The 26,256-nt window shown below is 41.5% G+C and overlaps 2 long non-coding RNA genes across 2 annotated transcripts; both read left to right on the forward strand.

Moving 5' to 3' along the window:
- Positions 1-9,605: 9,605 nt before the first annotated feature.
- Positions 9,606-11,988, forward strand: LOC120573085. Its single transcript, XR_005641637.1, has 3 exons — positions 9,606-9,636; positions 11,783-11,847; positions 11,961-11,988. It is a non-coding gene; the product is annotated as an uncharacterized LOC120573085 (long non-coding RNA).
- Positions 11,989-12,003: 15 nt separating this feature from the next.
- Positions 12,004-12,602, forward strand: LOC120573081. The gene is made up of 3 exons (XR_005641635.1): positions 12,004-12,055; positions 12,157-12,276; positions 12,390-12,602. It is a non-coding gene; the product is annotated as an uncharacterized LOC120573081 (long non-coding RNA).
- The last annotated feature ends 13,654 nt before the right edge of the window (positions 12,603-26,256 follow it).

Consider the following 26,256-nt stretch of genomic DNA (forward strand, 5'->3'; position numbering starts at 1 on the left):
AGTGAGGACTCAAGCAGCAGCGTTCTGAATCAGCTGCAGCTGTCTGATTGATGGGAGACCTGTAAAGACACCGTTACAGTAGTCAAGTCTACAGAAGATAAAAGCATGGACAAGTTTTTCCAAATCCTGCTGAAACATAAGTCCTTTAACCCTTGATATATTCTTAAGGTGTTAATAGGCTGACTTTGTAATTGTCTTAATGTGGCTGTTGAAATTCAGGTCTGAGTCCATGACTACACCAAGATTTCTGGTTTTGTCTGTTGTTTTTAACATTATCGATTGAAGCTGAGCGTAATCGTTCCTCTTTTGCTCCAAAATCAACCACTTCAGTTTTTTCTTCATTTAATTTAAGAAAGTTCTGGCACATCCAGTTGTTAATTTGTTCAATGCACTTACTGAGTTTTTGTATTGGACTATAGTCACCTGGCGATAAGGTTATGTAAATGTGTGTGTCGTCCGCATAACTATGGTAATTTATTTTGTTGATTTCCATAATCTGAGCCAGTGGAAGCATGTCAATGTTAAACAGAAGAGGCCCCACAATGGAGTCTTAGGGAACTCAGCATGTCATATTTGAATACTCAAATGCATAATTACACAAAGTAGTCCCTATTCTTTAAGTAGGATTCAAACCAGTTTAGTACTGTGCCAGAAAGCCTAACCCAGTTTTCCAATCGGTCTAGTAATATGTCATGGTCGACTGTGTCAAATGCAGCACTGAGATCAAGTAATACTACGTAAGACTGAAATTTTAAGTTTAAGTAGATGTCATTAAAGACTTTAACAAGAGCCGTCTCAGTGCTGTGGTGTGGTCGAAAAACCGACTGGAAGGCATCAAAACTGTTGTTTAGTGATAAGAAAAGGTTGAGATGTTGAAAAAACGCTTTTTCAATGATTTTATTTAAAAATGGAAGGTTTGATATTGGCCTATAATTGCTCATTAGTGACGTGTCTAGATTGTTCTTTTTTAAGAGTGGCTTGATGACTGTAGTTTTCATGGCCTGTGGGAAGAAACCTGAAAGAAGAGACGTGTAACAATATGTAGAAGATCTGAAGCCAAACAATTTGAAAAAGCCCATTGGTAGAATATCAAGGCAGTGAAGAGGTTTTCAGATGTTGTATAATGTCCTCCAGGTCTTTATGGTTAATCGTATGAAATTGCATCATATTGGAATTTGTTTTGCCTGGACACTGTGACAAAACATATCCTGTACTTGATATGGAGGGACTGACTGCTTGTCTATTTCTAATTTCTAATTCTGAATTTTGTCACTGAAGAAGGAGGCAAATTCATTGCAGGCCTTGGTGGATAAAAGTTCAGATGCTACAGATACTGCAGGGTTTGTTAACCTATCGACAGTAGCAAACAAAGCATGTGAATTATTATTGTTTCAGGCGATAATGTCAGAGAAGAAGGACCACCTTGCATTCCTCAGTTCCAAATTGTAAATGCAAAGTCTCTCTTTATACTGTGGGTGTCATAATGGACCTGGAGATTTGTTTTTCGGCACCTGTGTTCAGCTTTTCGATACTCTCTTTTGTTCTGTTCTTACCAGTGTGGCATTTCTTCACGGAGATGTTTTCTTACCAGATGTACTGTATTAAATCATTCAATGATCATGATATGTCATCAGATATTAAGGAAACATGCTAAGTGGAAATACTTTCTTCTCTGACAACAGTGCTAAAGCCTGTATGTTCTCCTATGAAATTTCCATTCCGGTTCAGAACGTCTTTTTCGTCGTTTTTGTTTTGGTCTGTGTGTTGTCGTCCACTGCTTATTTGACACCCTGGCCGGGTTGCCAGACATGCAACACAAACAGTATACTGCAGCTATGGAAGCAGCAACTAAACAAACTGGATCAACAGAGATCAATTATACCAAACCTAAGAAAGCTCTGCATCTTACTAAACCGTTGCATAACCAGAGACGTGGTTAAACACTGGAAATATTGGAGATTTTTTTGAAAGATAGACAGCTTGGAGCCCAATAGGGCTTTGCAGAGTAGGCTAATTTCCTTCTGAACAGGTAAGAATAGAGCTTCACTTCACCTTGCTCCACAGCGCTGTGCAGGAAGGTCTGGCAAGTCCACACAGCATTCTGGGATGGTAGAAAAATGTGCTCTGGTTTATTGACATTTCTTTAAACCAATCACAATTTGTTTGGGGGTGGTGCTAAGCGCCTTTGCAAAGTAGCCCCAGGAATGAACTTGTTTTGGTGGAACTTGTGTACATTCAAAAGTTGTTTTAGTCATTCATCAGAAAACTCAGATTGGACAGATAGTCTAGCTAGCTGTCTGGATTTACCCTGCAGAGATCTGAGGAGCAGTTAACCATAGTCCTCATACATTGACTGGAGTTTAAAATTACGACACAAAAAAAGCGGAAGGTAACAGACAGCCGGCCGAAAAGACGGACCTCTGGCAGAATTTCCGGTGGCACCGGAGGAATCCCGGAAGTGGAACGTCATGGATATAGACTAACAAAAGGTGGCTGCCAGCCGGGTAAGGAGCACTGAGGGGTCGCGGTCCTTTTTAGCGGTTTTGCCCACAAAATGTGTCTGTCAACCGTGTACAGAGCATAGCGAGGTCATGGTCTTTTCAGAGGTTGTTGCAGTTGAATTAGGCGACAAAAGATGACATTGTGGGACACTGAGTTCAGCGTTCCCAACCTGGCTACCCCATGTGGATTTTGAGTCTAGGGAGGAGGGCCCAGGGGAGACGACTCTCTCCAGTGTTTTGATTTTGGACTGCAGTAACCTTTTTAAACGCTGGCTGTCAGTATTACATATTGCACCTTTAATGAATCATAGCTTCACCAGCAAAACACATTTCCTAAACAATAATTAATATTTGCTTGCTCTAATGAAGTGACACTCTTCAGCTTGTACTTTGTGTGTATGTTGTGAGTCTATAACTTACAGAACACCTCTTTTCATGATCACTTCATATGATGTCATCCCCTTCAAATGTTTTTGTCAGCTAACACATTTTAATCGTTGCCTCACTTCTCTGGTCCACAACCTGCTCTCCCATCCCCTGTCCACCTTCACTGTCCCGCTCCACCCCCCCAGCACTGCTCAGATTCCCATTCTCCTCGGATTCCCACCCATGATAGTGTTGCTAATCCTGGCTGGGATCGCTCCGGTACACACCGCCATCACTTCCCGTCTCCACCCTGACAGAATGGAGACGATGAGCCTGAAATCTGCTCTCTGTGGTGGAGGATTTAGCTCTGTGTGTGTGTGTGTGTGTGTGTGTGTGTGTGTGTGTGTGTGTGTGTGTGTGTGTGTGTGTGTGGTAGGCGGGGGTGGATGGGAGCATGTGTTAACAAGCCTATCTGCCCATCCAAGTGTTAATCTGTGAGATGCCAGCTGATGCAATAGGACAGGGTGGCCTTGGCTCCCTTCATGCCTACCTGCGTACCAGTGCCAGTCTGCCCTCCCTGTAGAGACACAGGACTTTGCCCTTCGATTGCTCCGTGCCCGGGCACAGGTGGCACTCAGTGTGCACCGACACCCTAGCCTCCCTATGTCTGTCAGCACTCAGACTGTGTGTGGCTGTATCTGTGCCTGAGTGTATGTGTTAGCCTCAACTTTGTGAGAAGGAGGATAATCTCCCACCCCCCACTGCAGGTGGCTGTTTGTTTTGAGGATGCATCATGCCAGGCTGTTCTCATGAACCATTCCTACATACAGCTACGAAAAGAAATGCACTCTAATTTGTGTGTATTCCACGTTTTTAGTGTGTAAGCACCACAAGCTGCTGTATAAGAATGCTGTGGACCTCGTAGGAAGGAGGTCAGGGTGGAAGGCTGGGGTCATTAAATACATAGTGTTGCATTGTCAGACCTTCCTCCACAGCGCTGCGGAGGAGTGTCTGGCTAGTCCACACAGCATTCTGGGATGGGAGAAAAACTTGCTCTGGTTTATTGGCATTTCTTTAAACCAATCACAATTGTCTTGGGCGGCACTAAGTGCCGGACAGAGCAACGGTGCCTCTGCAAAAATAGCCTCGGGAAGGAACTTGTGTATGTTTAAAAGCTGTTTTAGTCGTGCAACAGAAAACTCAGCTGTCTGGATTTACCCTGCAGAGATCTGAGGAGCAGTTAACCATAGTCCTCATTCAATGACTGGAGTGTTCTGTACCCGAATCACAGTAACCTTTTCTCTGCACGCCACGTCATGTGACCTGTCCAATGGTCTATCAGGTGACCAGCAGGCAAAGCGTAACTTCGTAGGATATCAAACTATTGTGCATACTTTTTCACCCCACTCTGCAGTTCCCCTCAGCTCTACGAAGCACATAGCCTCAGGAGATCAAAACAGAGCTAAAAGCAGAGTGACTATTTGACTTACATTATTTGGGGTACACAAACACGACGCAAACGTTTCTCTTTGTCTGCTGGATGTGTTAGGCCTGGCCACACCAGAAAAGTGGCACAGCAAAATCGTCACAGTGGTGGCTAGGTTTACTGTAAAATGAACATCTGACATTGTAAAATTATAGATATGACAGAATCTACAGAAAAGCATAATAGGTCCCTTTTAAAGATTGGTGGCAAATATTAGCTTCAGTCAGCTTTAGTCCAAAGGTATCCTATATTGGCCAAAATCTGCTGCGAAAAAGGTCTGAGGGAGTTTTGACCTTTTCTGACACACTCTGAATACAAGTCAATATAAGTCAACTTAAAATAAAGTTAGTGTCAGCTATTTTGCAACTTCAATCTGACAGTATAGGTGTCACCGGCTGAACTCCTGCATGAACACAGGTGCGTGCGTGCGTGCGTGCGTGCATGCGTGCGTGCGTGCATGCATGCAGGCGTGCATTCGTGCGTGCGTGCAGCTCAGCATCCCGTGGCTTCTCTCCATACCCACATTGCCTTGCTCAGTGCAGCCTGTTCTGGCCATCTGCCACTATGGGCCCCAGGCAGGAGGGCTGCAGGCTGGGCGTCAGGGCCCCTGCAGACCACTGGTGGTGGGGTGGTACACAGAGAACAGTAGGACCGGGAATCTCACTGTGCTGACTGAGGACTTTACAAGGACCTCAACATTATGTCTTTGACTCACAATCATTCAGGAACTACTTGGCAGCTATTTAATGAGCGATTAGCAGCTTATGGTATCGTGATCGTAATTTGGTAACACTTTATTTTAACCCTCTCCCTATTTATTATTTATTATCAGTATAGAAGCACTTAATAAATGGTATAGAACTATAATGTAGTTGCAAGCAGTAATATGCTATTGTTTGAGTGATAGTGTATTTGTCAACAGTTATAACTTTTCCTATGATGCATTTGTAACTGGTAAAACTTAAAGAGGCAGTTCAACAATTTTCAACCTTATCTCTATCTGGGTTAAGGATGTGGTGTTAAAAAAGCCTGCAGTTCTTTCCAATGTTCTCTGTGTTTCTGGGGCTCAGCCAGCCGCAGCTGCAAAATCTGCTCTGCTCACTGGTGATATCACTGGTGTTCGGAAGAACTACAAAGTGCTACTTAAGCTTTGGTAGCTGGGGGCGCAATGCCATTCACAAACGTCCCTGCAAACTATCTATGTTTCCATCAGCGAGAGGATGTTATGGATGAGTTTTTTTTTTACAGTGTGCATTTTACAGTGTTTTGATTGACTCTTATATTCAGCTGTATTCAGCCAGAGAGAGGCAGAGGGAGGCTGCACTTGCAGCAGGGAGGATATGGCTGGCTGTAGGGACCCTCTAGAGCCTGCGCTGCCGAGAGCAAACAGTGACTGGTGGTGCCTTTGCTTAAATTGGCCTTTGATGCCAACAGAAACTAAACGATTTTGCTGCAATGCTTTACACTGTTGCAGATGACAGCGCTCGCTGGGCTGTATATGCGTTACTGCATGTTTACTTGGACAAATGTGTTCTGGACACCTCCTCCAGAATGCCGAAGATAAACTGGAAAAGACAACCACGGCCATCAGGGCGATTTTTATGGCGTTATATATGTGTCACATTCCTGAGCGAGTAATTGTATGTTTTGAGCGCAGAGAACTATATTTTGCAAGCACATTACATTACATTTTGAACAGAAATTAACACTCGCAAAAAATAATTTTGTTTGAGTAAACAAAAACCTATTTCGGGCACAATAAATGTATTTGCATGTCTTTCTCTGCTCGCAGGTAAAAGCTGCTGAGCTCCGATCCTGTCTCCCTCGCTCTCAACCTCTTCTCTCTGCGCGCTCAACTCTAGACACGCTTGCTCAGATTTTCACAGCGTTACAAGTGTGCCACAAAACCAACCAATCGCAGAATCAAAAGGTCAATTCTGATTGGCTGTTCACCTCCAATTAGATCCCAAGTAGCAGGAAAGACATATCTACAGGGAAACAGTCTTTGACACAACACCTGCAGTGATTCCCCAGCAAGGGGTATCTCTGCTGTAGCTAGTGGGTACTTGGAAAGATTGTGGAGCAGCTTAACCAATCAAAATAATTTAATTATGATTGATTTAAAACAATATATCAGCTGAAACAGCTCAACACATGTTTAAACATATAGCGAAGTAATCAATGGTAGAAATAAAAAGCTAAAAGTGGCCTACTGATGTAGCTAACAGTTTAAATGATTAGTTAAAAGTAATGTATGACTTTTGAAACATTAACCACACTTCAAGTAAAAGGCCAAGCTAGTAGAATTTCTGACCAAACCAACCTAAATGTCTATAGTTCAATTGTACGAAAATGTAAGAATATTCACTTTAATAGGATAGTGTGAACACATTGGGAATTGACGGGTGGGTATGTGAGTTATATGACAGGGATGTGGGGAACCTCAGACCAGAAGGGTTGGCAGGCAACTGATCCACAGTATTTTATATTTTATGGACCGACCGGTATATTACAGACATGCCTTAATAGTTGTGTTAATCACAACACCGTTTTTTACAATATCTCCGTGTGTGACTAACATCATCCTTCACAAGAAATCTAACATTAGCTAGCCCAACATGGATACAGTCTATGCATCCAACATATTCATCTGAACAAACCTAAAATGTCACAATACAGCCACTTAAAAGAAGTTTGTAATACTGGTTACATCGATGTGGGGTTTTATTAACCTTAATTCTTTAAGGTTGGTTCAATTGACTTGTGCAAAGTAGCTATCCGTGCTGTACGCTAGCTAGCTTATTTATGTCAAAAATCAGTAGCTAAAGAACGTTACTGCCAAAATATGATTTCATTTTAAGACAGATGACAACACTTGACGAGGTCTTATAACACCTCTCTGGTCTCTCGTGAAATCATATCTTGGCAGTAGTTAGCTAACGTTTCTTTTTTTTTGAGATAAATTAGCATTAGCAACGGATAGCCCTTCGCAAGCGCCGCTAATATAGCAACATAATTCAGGTTAATAAAATACGGTAATGTAAACCAAAGTATTAAAAATACTTGCATGTGGCTATAGTGTGACAGGCCTACTGCTGTTCGGTCTCGCATTGCGAGACCTAACTTAGCTAGTTACAGTGCTGCGAGGCCTGTTCAGATGACATGTCGGCTGCTGTGTGTGAGCTAGCTAGATTGCTTGTGAAGGATGAGTCAAACATAAGGAGATATGAGTCAAACAAAACAACGGCATTATAGTACACACAAATATTAAGACAATTTCTGTGATATAGCTATGTCAATAATACAAAATACTGACCGAAATGTGTTTTAATTCCAGTAACATTAGTCGAACAGCTCCACTGTAGACGGTATTTGCCGTACCAACAAGTGTTGACTGAAAAAGACGTTTCTTCCTAGATTTTTGTTTCCTGATATTGCAATCTAATTGGAGACGAACAGCCAATCAGAATTGACCTTTTGATTCTGCGATTGGTTGGTTTTGTGGCACACTTGTAACGCTGTAAAAATCTGAGCGCGAGGGTGTTCTAGAGTTGAGCGCGCAGAGAGAAGAGGTTGAGAGGCGAGGGGACAGGACCGGAGCGGGAAAGCAGCTTTTACCTGCGAGCAGAGAAAGACATGCAAATACATTTATTGTGCCCGAACTAGGTTTTTGTTTACTCAAACAAAATTATTTTTTGCGAGTGTTAATTTCTGTTCAAAATGTAATGTAATGTGCTTGCAAAATATAGTTCTCTGCGCTCAAAACATACAATTACTCGCTCAGGAATGTGACACATATATAACGCCATAGATTTTGGCCTCTGAAGAAGTAGTGAGAGCGGCCAACGAGCCACTGTTTACCGGCCAGCTGCTAAACGAGTAGCCAGGACAGCAGAGAGAGACCACGGGGGAAATACAGCATGTGAAGCCAGAGTATTTTCACATCTAGTGAATTGGCATTGGTAAACAATATAGCATAGAAAATTAGGCATTCTCGACAATTTCTATAAACTTTCAGGTATGAATCCAATACTGATATTTTATTTGAATTAACACATTCAGATAGCTACAGGCACTGCATGAAAAGTGGGATTTCCGTCAGTAAGTGGCACTGTAGATTGTCGTGGAACTTCAGGTTTACGACTGCACACAGCAATTTACAGGCAACACCGAAAATTGCTGTGAATTGTCGGAAATTGACGTGGGCCTTGCTTGGCAGTTGTCCCCCATGACCCCTCTAATTCTAGGGGAGGCTTTAACATGTAAATGAAAATGCTGTGAGCTATACAAATGCAAATCTGGGTAGCAGCAGGGGGAGTTTTACCCCAGGTGACATTTTTCTAAAAGGTATTAACTTCATTTTAAGAAAATCTCTTAAAATAGATCAGACTCAGTATAGCCTAATTGTAGACTCTTCAATTTTAGCTTTAATTGATTTATTTAATGAAAGTATGCTAGATTAATTACTGTGTATGTCATTAGCAATGACCAATGTTATGTCAAAAAGATACACAAAATAATTTATTTCAACAATTAGTTTTAATCAGGCTTTGCCACAAAGGTAAAATGTGCATTCCATGATTCATTCACAGTCTCCTAGAGCTCAACCACTGTGCATAGTGACATGACTACAGTGGCCTTTCTTTGGTCTTGCTCATCCAACACTGTCTGGTGGAATGGAGACAGAGGCTCCACTGTACAGTTTTCTAAGAGAAGTCTTTCTGCTGACACCAAAACACTGGGCTTCACATAAAGCATATCAGCTTTGTCATTGCACGACAAGGTCCCAACCATTTCTCTTCTTAAAATACTGGCAAATTCAGCACCATATTCACATGTCCATGACATATGAAGCTGTTGGCTCGGCTGAAATGGCCTCATAATCCAGACTTCAATTGTCCTATTGTTATTAAACTATCCCAGTAATCCATTAAATCTCACTGTAATTCACCTCCACACCAGTGTGTGCGCTGTTCGCGCCCTGCTGGTTAATCTGCTTCTCTTTGTCTCTCTCTATCACTCTGCCCCCCCCCTACCCCCGCCCTCACTGCTTCCATTTGAAAAATAGCGGCGGGAGTCGGGCGATGACTCCGACAGTTAGAGGAAAAACTTCCGAAATATGGGAATATTTCAGGCCAACTGGTAAAAGAGTTGTCTGTACACTCTGTCAAACTTCACTTGGAAACACACAGGAGTTGTTCAAGACGTTTGGAGCGGGTTTTTCTCTCCTCCATATCACCTCCGGGGCTCCAAAGATGCGCTCACAGAAAAGAAGAAGACAACGTAAGTATATGATTATTAATGAAACGGCGAGATAGTCTGTATTGTTTATTCTTGATCGTACAATGACTGTCTTTGGAAGTTAAACAGGCTACTTAGACTTGGCCGTAATGTTTTAAACCCCACCAAGTTTAAAGATGAACTGAACTGAAATAATCTGCATTGATAATGTGTTGGTTATGACAAATAAAAATGAATTACACTAAAAATTTTAATTAAAAAAAATCAATATAGCTTTTTTTAAGCAACACAAAAATTACGTTTGTTAGTATTAGAACGCTGACAATTTCGATGACGTCACTGGCATGGTAGGACCTGCGAAGGTATATAGGTTACAGTGCAGCATGGACATGAAAATGAGTAATTTTAATGGCATAGGTTACGCATTTGAGCCTGTGAGGGACAGGCCTGCAGTGTCTGACTACCACCACATGGAGGATGACCAGTCCATGGTTTCAGGCTCCACCTGCTGTACAGGACCGTGTGGGGGGAAGTGACTGGTGTGTGTGTGGGCGCTGCCGGAGCATGGACACTGCAACTGAATCCATCTGTGATTGGACGAATTCATCCAATGGGATCGCTTGTTAAGTTACCTGCACGCAAAATGTTAAAACTAAAATAAATAAAGTTTGAAAAAAGAAAAAAAAGTTCGCTGCACGTAGGAGAGTCACCCCAGGTTAACCTGAGGTTACACGGAGGATTCACGAGTTTTGCCGTTTACGTTAGGCTAGTGTAGAGTTGGCAGATTTTTTCCTTGTGGTCGTTGATGGATATGACACAAATGGATACTGCACAGATACCTCTTACTAAGGAACTAGCAGCTTTTTCTGCGAGTTGAACTCCCTCTGCATCAACGATGTGCCCTGAGGCGGTGGACACCAGCTAGCATCAGGGTGAGTAGAAAGGGACATTGGAGTCTGTTTACAGACCTGCTGTGGTTTAGTTAGCAGCTAGTAAACGCATTATTATTGATCTGTGATATCGTCGGAGTCAGGATTTATTCATACAGTGTATGGTCGGAGTGCTAGCTTGTGGAGTTTGACATAAGTGTTTCCAACGTGTTTAGCTGCTAGCCTTTTCCCTAGGTTGGAGCGTGTGGTATCTAGCTTGGTTTTGTGACCCACTTTTTTAATGAACGGCCAAGTGTGTCAGTCTCAGTTTTGTTGAACGCTATTATTTGTGTGTGTAAGTGAATATGAACGTGTTTTGTGTATGTGACAACAACGTTACATCCAGCCCTTTGCCTAGTAGACTAACTAGCATGCTGGATAACAGCTAAACATCCCTCTCTGTCCTCTGCCTGATGGGGGCGTTTCAGCGCCCTGTCTCTGCGGCAGATAGCATCGCTGGTGTTGGTACTTGCCGCTGGTCTATCGGTCTGCCCTGTACTGTAGCCTGAAAAATCGATTATTGAGGGTATGGCCTCAGGTTTCAGTCTGTTGGACTTAACCCTCACCAGTGACCCTGTTGTATCAAATGTACAGCTCTCTAAACAGTCTGTCGCTAAAAAATGGTCGCTACAGACTCTAAATCCAGGGTCTGTTGGAGGGCTAGCCAGCTATGAGTTTAGGACTGGTTTCCTTGTCAAAGGTAGCCTGTGGAAATGTATCATAACCCCAGCTGCCTTAGCCCTATACAACTCATTACTGCAGCCAGGGGTAATACAGTATGAACCCCCCTAAACCTGTTGGTTGCCGTTTCCTCAGCCATGTCCGTTAGCCTCTGACTGTTTACATTCCACGGCTGCTTACCATGCCAGTGACGTAGCTTACCATGCCAGTGACGTAGCTTACCATGCCAGTGACGTAGCTTACCATGCCAGTGACGTAGCTTACCATGCCAGTGACGTAGCTTACCATGCCAGTGACGTAGCAGGTTGTGGAATTCCAACATGGCGGCACCCATGTAACAACAACAACACTTTCAATGTACCATTTTACCCCTTTTAACAAATTCAGCCATTTTAATCATTGTACCAACGAGAAGAAATAAAATACATCTGTTATATCACCTTTAATCAAATTCCAGTTCAGTTCATCTTTAAACGCGAGCAGCACAGAGCTGTGGCTGCTTTCAGCGCCATTCATTACAGAGCTGAGCGGGTGAGTTGCTTTATAAAAGTGTATTTTTCTTGTCTCGTAATTTCCAGAAAGCAGTCCGCCGTCTCCACAACTCAGAGACAAACTGTAGCAGGCGCTACGAACCGGAGCAAGGGTAAGATTTAAAGAATATGCTTTCATTGAATGAATTGCATTAATTATTCTGTATAAGGACATCGATAATAGATACCGATCTTAACCCTAGTATTTTAAATTTTTTTTTTACAGACTAACCTCGCCTCATAACGAGGCTGTGACCTATATTTGCTCGGAGCTGTCTGCAAGTCAAGATTTACATGACGCTGATAATGACGCCATTGTGTGTAAGTATTTTTACTTTTTCATCTTTCCTTGTTTAATTTTACTGTGACTTATGTTTTTTTTTTGTTTTTTTTCATAACACTCTCATTTAATTGTTTTCCAGCTGCCTGTAAGACATATTACGAGACAGCACGCAGGAACTTCAGGTAGAAACAACCAGATGTGGCATCGCGGGCAGAAGCTGTGAAGAGTTCAGCTCGGAGTCGGTCGAGAAGAAAAGAGGGTAAGATTAGATCCGTTTTTGGTCAATGTGAATATGTTTCAGCTGCATTCATAGATGTGTCCGTAAGCAGTATATCGCGCAGTACTGATTGTCTTTAATGATTGATTTTACAGCTGCTGGAGACAGACAGAGTGTGCTGGCTGCGGGAGAGGTGAACATTTGGAAGTGCGCCAGCATAGACCTGATGATCCAAAATACAGGACAACCACAGACGTCTGCAAAATGGACCAAATTCAGATCGAATTACCTACAGCTCCGAGCCGGCCGCGGGTTAGGTGTGGACGGTGCTGCTTCTCGTGAGCGTGGGATATTTGTTGTTTGTGTGGGCTGTGTCTCCGATGCTTTTTTTCTGATTGCGTTTGTGTCAATAAAGCTCTATCTTTGAATAAACAGCACGTTCCTGGCAAATCATTTTTCTTAGGATAACCATGACATGAATATACAACATAGCATATATGAAATAAATAAATATATATATATATATATATATATACATATATATAATTTTATTATTATAATAATGGCCCAGGGTGACCAATAGCCTAACCCATGACAGACCTGCCAACCAATCACGAGAGATTTTTCTTGTTTAAAAGTAGTGGTTTCATCCAATCCTGAGTGAGGAAATTCATTCTCTGGCCAGGCGCCTATTCATATTCTAATTAGATCCATTACCACCTCCGCGGGGGCTCTCCACATACGTCATGGTTCGTTTCCAACAATATGTGGCACATTCGAACGTGACGTTCACAGCCTGTAAATTGTCGATAACTGCCGAAAATAAGGGGGATTTCCGGGCGTTTACAGGCATTTACAGGGACGGAAATTCCACTTTTCATGCAGTGAGGTAGTTTTGCATTACACCATTTGTGTGTCACAAACCATTTATATGTTGCCTATAAATGATGAATGGGTGTGAGTGTGGGTGTGCAGTGGATACATTTTTACCCCTAGCCCTAAGGAAGTGTTTTCCCAGATACATATCTGGCTGTTTATCTTCTAGGAAGATGACAACCGATAAATAATACATGTGTTTAATGACACCGTTACCACATTTAAGAGTAAACTTAAAACTCTCCTCTTTGATAAAACTTATAGTTAGGGAGTCAGGAGTTGCAGCGTTCGCCTAGACCGGAGGGGGAAGGGTGTGTATCCACAGACACGGCATGCCCACTCCTTATCTCTGCTTCTCTGCAGCTCTTAGCTATGCTGTTATAGTTTTAGACTGCAGAGGGACTTCCTTTGACACAGTGAGCTCCTCTCTCTTTTCATATGTGTGCAAGTGCTTGTAAAAGTTAGCTCTGGGGAGCTTGTTCCCCAAAGCCCTTATGTTTTCTCGCCCCGCAGTTTTCCCTGGATTAGGGTGGCACCTAAATCATGGTTGTAGCTGTCGCTGGGGTCCTGCTAGGTGCCCTGCTATGCCCTGCTACACCATGCAGTGCCCTTCTACGTCCAGCTACACCCTGCTACGTCATGCTATGCCCTGCTATGCCCTGCAGTGCCCTGCTACACCATGAACAACTACTATTTCTATTCATAGTTCCATTATCTTTATTGTGACTATAATTCCCACTGTTCATCATACCCCAATGTCAGAAAACTGCCCAACAAGAGCCTGGGTCTGTCCGAGGTTTCTCCCTAAAAGGAAGTATTCCTCACCACTCAAGGTTTCTGCCTAAAAGGAAGTTTTTCCTCGCCACTGTGGCACTAAATGCTTGCTCTTGGGGGAATTACTGAAATTGTTGGGTCTTTGTAATTTATAGAGTGTGGTCTAGACCTACTCTATCTGTAAAGTGTCTCGAGATAACTCGTTATGATTTGGACATAAAACAATGATTACATTTTTAAAAGTCACAGCCGAGTCACAACAATCTGTTTCACAGCCTGAATATGCAAAAATTTCAGAGTTGGAAAATCAGCCAAATTCTGCTTTGTGTGTCTCACAATTACAGTTTGAAAAACAGTTTCCCGTCTTTTTGGTTTGGCGCACAACTATGCGGGCCAAAACGCAATGTGAACCTAAATTGATATACGGAGAAAAATTTGCAAGGGGCCGGATTTAGTCCGCGGGCCTCGAGTGTGCTCTAAGATAACTGTCAACCAAACTGTACTTAATATTGATGGCTCGACCCAAAGACATTAGTCTAGCCGTGCGCAGTGACGCACACTTCAGGAGTGACCCATATTAATACTGTGGGCTTCACTTAATTTTCCACCCGGTACAGTAGAGCGACTGAACCATGAACCGCCTTCGCACGACCAGCTCTGTAAATGTCACCCATATGGCCAGCTCATTCATTTCCGACAAAACAAATTCCCACAAAAGACTGACTCTAAGTGTATTTAAAAGGCAAAAGCAGCCAGAAAGAACCCTCTTATCCGCCGCTCATTTTTCCCATGAGCTAGAGGTGCTCTTTTAATTTCCCTCTCTGAAAGGTCAGTCACAATGTTCTCCATCTCCACCTTAATTGATTCTTTAAATGCAGCTCGTGCAGGGGGAATTGGGGAGGAAAACTAGAGAGGTGTTTGCCTACCTTTAGTTACGGTTAAAATGGTTACCCATCTCATCCTAATTGTATTGGCTGTGTGTAAATGTATGTTACTGGAGCTTGAAGCCTGGATATGTACTCCTCTGGCATATCAAAACCTGGACATAACAATTTGCAAATGGAAAGAAAATTGCTTTTTTGCTCAAATGGGCCAGGTGAGCTTGTTTTCTGATAAATACACAGAAAGTGGGCTGAGCCTTGGTTGTACTAAATGTCAACATTTATTAGAATAACTCCCTGATATTTTCCATTGGAGGCATTGTAATTGCTAAACAACTGACACACCCTGTGGTTTCTGCAGACAAATACAGCAGCTGCACCAAGAGGACCTAGTTTGTGTGCAGGGAACCTTTTTTTAATAAGAGCTTTATTACTCGCTGGTTCTGCTGAATATATAGTCAGATGTGTCGGTTCCAGGGCCGTTTTCAGGCATAAGTGATCTGGGTGTTTGCCTATGGTGCCATCAGCTGAGACACAAAAGAAGAGGAAGACATTTTTTGTAACATGTGACACTTCACTTCACATTCTGACAGATTTTATAATTCAACGATACATTTATTGCTATATTACATAACATATCCTTGATTGGAAAGGTGCTGGATGAAGACAAAAATCGTATTCTCTCTCAATACTCTCTCTCAGTACTGTCAATCTACCTTTAAAAGTTCACTTCATGAAACCCATTGCTGACACTTAACATAAAGTTAAAGCTTTAGTGCGTAACTATTTGATATTAATGAACGTCCGTTCAAGCCATTGCCAAATGAGTTGCTACAAAGCGAATTAAGACTATGAGCTCCACACAACTCTCTCTGGATTTCTCAGTATGGCTATGTTCAGAAGATTGTTGCGTCCGGTGACTTTCGCGTGCAGAAACTCGAGTGTAGATAATTACCTCTTCATGGTTTTTTAATCCTCCGTGTCCTCCTTGGCTACTAGCAACTGAGTGGAATGAGGGGGGGAGGTGGTGCGCGATCATGGAAGGCTTGTATCATGTGGACGCACCGACAGTGTTGTTGTCATTGCTTGGAATTCCTCATGGGGGCAACAGAAACTACGTACTTTAGCTTTAAGACAATTAAGTTTCTTAATCAGTTAAAAACTTCTTGTAGTTGTAAATAGTAGCCCACTTCCGTGTTTTGGTACAGTTTTTTTTTAAACCTGAGTAGACATGAACTGTGGATTTAAGCATGTATCCACCAACCATGGCCAGGTAGGGTAAGCAGTGTTTAAACTAATCAAACAAAGTGGAGTTTTGGAAGCATACTCCGATCCGGACCGAGATCACTGATGTGACAGCCCCCCTTACTGCATTGTATTCATATTTTAAATTGCCACTTGCCCCCTGAATTCTGTTTTTTCCTTCACATCCAATAAACGTTTCCACCATAAATTGGTGCATAAAAATGTATTAGCTAATAGTAAAATGTTTGACACTCAAAATTCCCTGGGCGATGATCCCCACACCCCTCACTTTAATATGTGTCCCCCCCAAAGGTCCATTTGGAGCCAGGGAAAACCCTGCTCTATTGTGGGCTGACACTCATTGTCATATTGTTATTGAAACTACCGGCTGCCACTTTTTTTTGCGACCCAGTGAATAATTTGCCCACATAACTGCGTGAGAATCAAGTCGATTTTATTCACATAGCCCAACATCACAAATTGAAAACAATTGAATTATTTCTTCTTCACCCTCAGATGTTTGTTTTCTTCCGCTGTCACACGAGCCGCGATACAAACGGCATGCTCCATGGGCTCCATCGGAGATTACAGAGAGTTTGTACCAGGGATCTGGCAGGGTAAAGACTGTTCTTGGTGTCCAATCAACTGATTCAGATATTTGCGTTCTCACATAAAGCCCTGCCGGGTCATGTTTAGATAATTTCACGTTTGCAGTGCATGTGTGAAAGGGGCTAGAGTCAGCATGATGAGTCTGATTCACCCCTTTCACCACAGCGGTGGATCTTGGCTTTCCTCGTTCATTTCCTCCGTGCTCTTTGGATTCCAGTGGCTTGTTGGTGAGGGAGGCACTTATTGACCAATGTATGAGTGATGCTTCATGCCAGTTAGCAGATTAATGATGTTCATCAGCTCCTCTCCACACAGCAGCACTGCAACCCTTCCCTGTGCCACGTCCTCCATCTCTGCTTATCAGATCAACATTTGTAATAGTGTTGCTCCAACTGCTGCAGTACTTTCCAGCAGAAACCCTGGGTCAAGTTTCAACCCAGGACAAATGCTCACGCGCGCACACACACACAAACACACACACACACACACACACACACACACACACACACACAAACTGTAAGCCAGTTCACTGGCCCTAAAGAATGTTTTTGTCTTTTTGTTTTTCTTAAAATATTGACCCTGGTTAGATGAGGAGTTTTCTTTAAAATTCAGGTTTTGAAATCAGTCATATTATCATTAGATATTAATATTGATATTGAAATAGTCCGCATGAAAATAGCAGTGCGCTAAGCTTTTGTAATAGTCAAATTGTTTTGTAATTATCATCAATTTTCCATTTCTTTAGTCTTAATTATAATTAGAGCTGCACAGATTAATTGATTAGTTGTCAACTATTAAATTAATCGCCAACTATTTTGATAATCGATTAATCTGTTTGAGGTTTTTTTTATGAAAAAAAGTAAAAATTATCTGATTGCAACTTGCACCTTGTACCCCAAGGAGACGGGGTACTTCTGCAGTTGCCAGGGCGAAGTTGGAAAGATCGAAGTGTAGCTAAATTTCTTTGAAAAAAATAGAAATTATGATTTGATTAAAAGAATGTATCCACATATTATCATTAAGTCAACTGTAACACCTGAACACTACATGTTGCAGTTATATAAAGATCTGTGAAAAAAAGAGCTGCAAAGACGAATCCATTAGTTCTCAACTAATAAATGAATCCGCAACTATTTTCATAACTGGTCGAGTCATTTTTTATGAAAAAAAGTCAAACTTCTCTGATGTCAGCTTGTTAAATGTGAATATGTTCTAGTTTCTTCTCTCCTCTGTGAAAGTAAAGTGAATATCTTTGAGTTGGGGACAAAACAAGACATTCGAGGACGTCATCTTGGACTTTGGGAAACACTGATCCACATTTCTCACCAGTTTCTGACGTTTTACAGACCTAAAAAATCATACATTCATCCAGAACATAATCAACAGATTAATCAAAAGTGAAAATAATTGTTAGTTACAGCCCAATTTCTAATGGTCAAATTCAAAGAAATTATTGTCTATGGACAGGTCCATTAAAAGAATAGTATGTTAAACCAGTTAAAAACGCTTGTCAGTCAAACCCTAGTCCTAAATAAATCAAAATAATGCATCAGGGCTTGAAGCTGCATGGAGCAATGTTTGACCCCTATAAGGGCTAAAAAACAAACATCTCTTATATACTGCAACGGCGTGTCTACACAGGAGGCGTTTCAGACACATATTTCAGTCATTAGGTTGCTGTGATGCTTGACTTTTTGGGGTTAATTTAGACTCGACCATGTCATTCTGGGTAGAATTGGGGAGTAGATTCATCTTGTCTGAGCTTCTTTGCTGGAAAGGGCTTCCTATGGAAGGTTGATGAGCGCTGTGGGGCTTAACCAATACATTCCAACTAAAAGATGCTGTGAGCTGTGTAGAGCTGCAGAGTTGCGTGTTGATTCTAAGGTGCAGTGCTACCAACCCTGATTCAGTGTTAATATATAAAAAAAAAAATGAGAGGAAATGACTTTGGCTAAATAAATCTGAATAATTGTCCTAATATGCAGTGGAATATCTGGTAGTTCTTCTAAGCAACAGACACTGTTCCACTAAATACCTGATTAATGTTTACGCCTGCTACAAAATAAACAGAGATATAATATACTGCCATGGAGGTATGCAAGTTACCAACCAGCATAGTCCCAGTAGAGTCATAATTACTGAAAGCCTGCTGTACATCCCACAAAATGTCTGTTTTACAGAGCATGAGACTTGTGCAACATATTTGTCTTAGACGTTTCCTGAAATATATTCATTGCTGATCATAAAATCTGAAATTCTACTCTATATTCTTGACATTGTTCACATTCTGGAATTTATTACTTTTCCTGAATAATCCAGAGTACAAAGGTGTCTGTGGCCAAAATGAAAATGTTTGATGCCTGATGATTGAGGTATAGGACGCAGCCAGGCATATACCAAGGACCAATACCAATGCCTGTTCTATATGGATTTTGAATTAAACCAATACCTGGCTTCAAAATTATGACAACAGGAAGAATTGCTTTTTCCAACCGTGTCATTTTTCAGACTACAGCACAGTCAACTGTTGTAGTTTTTTCCTCCTGCTGTTTCATTAATTAAATACATACTGACATTGCAGTTATTGGAAAAGTATGAGAAGTTTGTCATGTCACAGGATTTTGGAACAGGAGGAGTTAATGGAGATTTTGGGGTGTTGAAGCCTTCAACAATGTGATTAGTTGAATTTATTTTGGTGGCTGGAAAAACTGTACATGCCAATTTATTTCCAGCACTGTAACCATATATGGGGTGAGTCTACATTTAAATATTTAAATAAATATTTAATATTTTTTTCCATTTGCTCAAATGAAATAAAAAATGAGAATGACAGACAGCAACTTGATGTTCTTTGCATGTCACGGTTTCAGGATTTGCAGGTTTGGACCCGGACTGATGAGGCAGCAACAGGAAGAGTTTGAATAACTTAATGGGTAGTAGTACAGGCCTTTGGAAAACCAAAGGCCTGTACTATGAAGCAAGTTCATTAGCTGGCTTCACTAACCCTAAAAACTGAGAGACTTTGCTGGGCGGCGGAGACTCAGGATTGCTGGGCAGCTGAGTCTCTGTGGCATTGGGCAGCCTGGGTGATTGACACTTCCGAGACCCTCGCTTCCTTCTTGGGGCTCCGACCCCAAGATACCTCGGGGAAATTGCAAGGTGAGTCCCCAGGAAAGGGGACTGCCAAAGGGCTTCAGGGTCCTGGAAATCAGGCTGGAGGCTAGCAGGCTGCAGGCTGACTGACTGTGAATCAGGCTGGAGGCTAGCAGGCTGCAGGCTTCTAGTCAACCTGATCTCACAGAAATACATGTAATGACCATGACACCGCTGTTCAGAAGATCATCCATTCTTTAACAGTTTCCAGTACATGCATCCTACTTTTCAGCCCTCACTGTGCACATGCACATATAAAGTCGGTAGCTTTGTGCATGGCATTCACGTGAACAGTGTCAAGATTCCATCCACCTTTTGCACCTATCGTGAGTCTCAGTACAATTCAGTGTTGCGTAAGTTAGTTAAAGGTCCTATGATGTGCTGCTTTTTGGATGCTTTTATATAGGCCCCTAAAACTGTATCTGAAGTCTCTTTCCCAAAATTCAGCCTTGGTGCAGAATTACAGCCACTAGAGCCAGTCCCACAATGAGCTTTCCTTATGTGCCATTTCTGTGTTTATAGCTTTAAATGCTATTGAGGAGGAGAGGGGGGACAAGGTGGAGGGTGTGGCCTTGAAAAACTGCCACTTTGCTTGTTTGCAAGCCATGATGTCTCTCTATTTCTCATGGGCAGGCCAAATTCTCTGGGCGGGCAAAGCAGAGAAAGGGGAGGTAACCTTGCTCCTCATGACCTCATAACGAGAAGATTCCAGATCGGCCCATCTGAGCTTTCATTTTCTCAAAGGCAGAGCAGGATACCCAGGGCTCGGTTTACACCTATCACCATTTCTAGCCACTGGGGGACCATAGGCAGGCTGGGGGAACTCATATTAATGTTAAAAAACCTCACAAAGTGACATTTTCATGCCATGGGACCTTTCAAAAAAAGTCAAAGTTGACTTTTGGTTTCACATGGGACACCACTGAAAGTCCTGTGTTTGTTTGATCCATTCATCCAGCACCGCCCTCCTCCCTACGCAGACTTTGAGACAGTGGTGTGTTGAACCAGGGAACATGTGTCCACCACAACAAAGGATGCTAACTGACTTTCCATTGGCCTTGTTTCCGTGATGCAAGCACGTCATTTTAACACATTACATGCCGCCACCACCACGTAATGCAGTGTTTAGAGGTTGTGGTCATTTCACGTACTTCTGTGAGATCCAGCTGTTTTGGTTTAAATCCCTTAGACCAGCCATAACCTTATAAAAGAAGTGGACAAAGCCACTGTGATCTCACCCATTGATTGTGGACTACCGTTTTGAAGCCTTGAAATTGAGTTTGGCATTTTGGCCGTCGCCATCTTGGTTTTTTGGAGCCAAAATTGACCATATTTGGATGAGAGAATGGAGCTAAATGATCAGCGAATGGTTGCGCTAGCTAGCTATCTCACAGCAAGGTGCATCTGTAAATCCCGATATATTAATTGTAGTCTCATTTTGGCCAGCGAAAAACATGCGTAAAACAAAATGTAGCCTACTTTTGTACAATGGAAGAAAAAAAATGAACAGCAGACTTGTGAGAGTAGTTTTAGGACAACCTAAAGACATCATGTTAAAATGAACTTTCATTAACTGAAAACACACTGTGAAAGGGTCAAAGTTCTAAGACAAAAACACAGACAATACCCAAAAACCAGTAAGTGGATATTTACCGAGGTAATAAATAATGCAGGAAAAAGGGTCATTTCTCGTAGACTTCTATAGAATTAGACATCTTTTTGCAACCAGTGCAGTCGCCCGCTGCTGGCCATTATAAAGAACGCAGGTTGAAGACACTTTTGCATTGGCTTCAATTTTAGACTAGGAGGCTATGTCCATTTCTTTTATATACAGTCTATACAGAGACCAGCCAATAACAACCTCCAGCTACGTACTCCAATGAAGCTGCTTAGTGGCTAGCAGATCAGACTGGAGTTTTACTGCACAGCTACCAGCTGAAAATCTTTGTTACTGTATCCATGGTCACTTTGCTTCACCTTTTTAAAGAAAGCCTTTTGGAATAAAGTTTAAAATGCTTACAACTCTAACCTTATGGTGTATAAATGCAAAGAGAATTGAGCTTCACAATAGAGAACATATTAGACGTTTGTACCACAGATTCTGTGAGCAGCCTATTTCTCTTAGATAACGTGGACAGGTTGAACTCTCAAATCCCCCCCCCCCCAACCCCAACCCAGTAGAGATACTGTAGCTGTTATCTTCAAGCAGTAATTCGGAGAAACCCCGAACCCGCTCCGCGGGGGGAGCATGCCCAACAAATATGATCTATGGCATACAAATGAGCTCAGTAATTTATTCATAAATCATCATGGCTGCCTTTGCTGGCAGGGCCCTTTTTAATTGTCTTTGATTAACAGTGGCGTGTGCTGGAGATAGGCGCTCGGCTGCTTTCAGGTCCCCTTTTGTTCTCGGGTGGTATCGCAGGCTTCCCAGGGAAATCATGTGTCAGAGTGAAAGGAAATCAGGGGCTCAGCTTGATATCCATACACTGATGAATGTATAGTGTGTCTGTGTGTGTGTGTGTGTGTGTGTGTGTGTGTGTGTGTGTGTGTGTGTGTGTGTGTGTGTGTGTGTGTGTGTGTGTGTGTGTGTGAGTTTGTGTAATAACACACTATTAATGCACACTCACATTTGGCCCCCTTCAATGTGAAAACATGCGGGTTATATAGAAGGACGTGTATGTTTGAGAGACATGAACAGTCCATTTACATGAAACATTACAGACATATGCGAAAGCATACATACAAGCATGTAAGTGGTAAAACTTCAGACATTAGCTATAAATTTATCCACCTCTGAGGAGATTCCTCACTGTCTAAAACATGAACGTTGATTTTCTACACACACTTAGTTTTAAAAATCGATACACTTGAGTATCGTGATATTTTATTTTGTAATACTGTATCAATTTTCAAAAAGGCAATATCTATTTTTTTCTTTTTTATTAAAAAAAAAGAAAACATTTTTAAAGGTTCATAAATATTCATGTAAGACAGTGGTTCACATTTATGTTGTGTTTAAACCCCCTACCAGCTAGATGGCTATGCTGAGACGCACCACTAGCGTCCTTGCCTAACAGTGCCTAACAGTGCTTGACTTTTTGCTAGAAGCTAACAATGTAGCTATGCCTGAACTTTGGCCCTACTTTAGCATGTAACACTGATTCTTGAAACTTTGGCAAAAATATTATAATCAGGGGGTCCTTTGCACATATGTAAGGTTCTTTTATAGTTTTATTTTTAATTTAATGATTATTTGCTGGCCCATTGCCTACAAAATCAGTTGTCCTCGTATAGGAGATAATCATTTCAACTTGATTAAAAAAACATAAAGTAATAATTGAATTGAATAATATCTTTACCACATGAAATAATACATTGTAATATGTTTTAAAAACTACAAACAGTGAGTTTTTAACAATATTTACTATTATTTTGTGGTTGCTCAAAATGTGTCCCACATATTCGTCACCACCGTCAGATATTTATAAAAAGCAATAAAGTCAGGCAACTAAAAGGTCAAATACATTCCTGAGGACCCCATTTTCAAACCTTCAGCTCTACTGCATGCTTCAAGATCACTCAAGCTCCCTTAAATTTGCTATTTTCTCTTAAACTTGTTCATATTTTTGGACACTGCTACTGTCGCCACCATAACATGTCAACACCGTCTCTTTTGTATAAAAAATATTAGATTAGATTATGACATAAATGTATACTTTTTAAGAAGAGGTCTGAAGTAGCTAGCAATAGAGGGGAAACAAGATGTCTAATGTGAACAACTCATGCATATCATGTGAAAGAGTAGGTTTTTGTCACCACCGTCAGACATCACCACCGTCAGGTTTTCGTGGATATCCTCACAGCTGTGGTTCGGCCTTGAGGCTGCGGCCGAACCACAGCCATGAGCCCGTATTTATTGTGATCAACAATTATATTCTAGCCTCCGTTAAGGACAATTTGGAGGTTTTTGTCACCACTGTCAGACTGTACGTCACAAAAAACCTGACGGTGGTGATGTCTGATGGTGGTGACAAAAACCTACTCTTTCACATGATATGCATGCTCAGGATTGTTATTATTGGACCCAATAGTTAAATGAAGTTGTTAAGCAAGAAGCCATCTTGTGTGGTATACATTTTGGAATTGTTTGTTGTAATGAGGCCACTGTCACCAGATTAGTGTCACCACCGTCACTTCTAAAATCACCACCGTCATAACAGCATATCTGTGTACTACAAATGTCAGATAATGATTTAAAAACTCTAAATACATATTAGACCAAATAAATAAACATAATATGATTTTTATTGTGTCTGACAGTGTTGACAAAAACAAAGTAATAACTGGAAAAACGTCTATTTTATGAAAAAAATACAAAATGAGGAGGTTGCACCAGTACATTGCTGAACAGCCAACACTTTGGTCTATAATGATATACCTTCAGATTTTGTAATTTAACTAACTTTTTATTTTCAAAATTAAAACCTGTTTTATCCAAATTCCCAAGAATCAGTGATAAACATTTGCTCCCTAAGAACCAGTGAACCACAATCCCAAACTGGCAGTTTGATTTTCTGTTTAGTGAATTGTTTACCTAAAGTAAAAATCCCAATATATCTCCTTACGCACAGTATCGAAATATATTGCAATATATTATCGTGACCCATGTATCGTGATACGTATCGTATCGCCAGATTCTTGCCAATACACAGCCCTATCACTTAGGCACAAAAACATAGGAAAATAGGGTTAGTAGTTACCCTTTAACCCTCAAACAAACTATACATTTAAAGTTAACCTGTAATTAGCATCATTACACAGAGATGAAAAGATTGAAGAATACTAGGTCAGCTCACAACCATGTCTCCTAAAAGTTACATTTATACTATTGTCAGGGGAGTTTTTTATTAGATTGAACCTGGGACATTGCGTTTTGTGGTTGGGCATTTCAATCCCTGAGTCACAGGGGTGCTCCATTTATATACTACTGTGAAAATGCTGCCTTTCTCCCTCTACACTAGGCCCTGTTCCCAAAATGAACAGTCCTTTGTCCTTAATTTTAGTATAATGTTTCAGTTTATTCAATGAATTATCATTGGATGTGTAAAAATGACACAGGCCTGTTTAGTTGGTTTATGGGTTCTTAGTATTTTAGTTCTGGTTCTGCCTGTGATGTGGGGGGGGAGATCTGGGCCACTTTCAGCCCCCACAAAATGTAGTGAACTGTTTATTTAAACTAAAAACTGGGGTGTGAACACCCTGCTGTGTGCACAAGCGCACTGCTTTTTATTACCACAAGTTTACACACACGTCACTACTGATTGGGTATCACCTGTGACACAGCCACCAAACGAGAGAAAACGTACCTCAAAGCCATGTTTCCCACCGTTCGGAGGAAACATGTCAATCAAGGAGAGTGCACACAGGTGTGCCTGATTAGGTCCTCTCAGCAGGGAGGGGGATGGGCTGGCCACTGCTAAGGTGGAGGAGAATAGGTAAGACAATGACTACGTTTACAAGCTGTCAATTTTCGGGTTATGGTCGGGTTAAGGTCACTATTCGGGTTTCTGAAACATTCGGAATAACCCGTTTACATGCGTGAGCAGAGAGAGTTACTCCTGTATACATGGCATTTGTAATCAATTGGCAATATCCCGACGTAAACGACAACGCACGGTTAGCGTCTGGATGTACGGACAACCTTAAGACGCAATAACTTTTGGGTCACCTTCTTATAAATCTCACTATCTCGGTACTTTCTGCCCTCAACAAAAGACATTATATTCATGGTTTTCACCACACTAATAAAGAAATTGGTTTCCTCCTCGCTCCGAAAGTGTGGTGCTGTGCTGCGTCTTGCCATGTTTACCTCTACTTCTTGTTTACTTCCAGTATACTGCGCGCAGGTTTTCTGCATTGACATATAACTATATTATTATATAATTATTATTATAACTATGTTTTCTGGCGCATACGAGAAGTTCCTCTACTCAAAAGACCAAGATTCCTTGCGAATAGAACATGCGCAGAACACAAATCAATGTTCCTTTTGATGGGGATATGCCGATACGCGTTTACATGACCAAAATTTCGGGTTAGAAAAGGGGTAACCCAGGTAGCATATTCGGGTTTTTAAAAACCGGAATATGAGCATATTCAGGTTTTTGCCGGTGTTTACATGGCCGTGCGCGACCGGGTTATTGCTAATATTCCGGTTTTGAACGGGTTATTGGCTGCATGTAAACGTAGTCAGTGCTGCAGTAAATTAAATTGTTACAATATCCTGGGTGCTTATTGTTATTGGTGCCCATGTATATATAAATAGTAATGTCATCGGTAACTGATCTATTTAAATGTAATGGTATTTTCCCAATCCAGTGTTAAATGTTGCTTTTTTTAGTTAAGCTCACCCTATACTTCCGGTCGATTTCAACACGTAGCTCTGACGGCAAGACGAGTGCTTAGGGACCGTCTATAAAAT

Source organism: Perca fluviatilis, chromosome 2 (assembly GCF_010015445.1).
Source record: "Perca fluviatilis chromosome 2, GENO_Pfluv_1.0, whole genome shotgun sequence".
Classification (NCBI taxonomy): domain Eukaryota; kingdom Metazoa; phylum Chordata; class Actinopteri; order Perciformes; family Percidae; genus Perca; species Perca fluviatilis.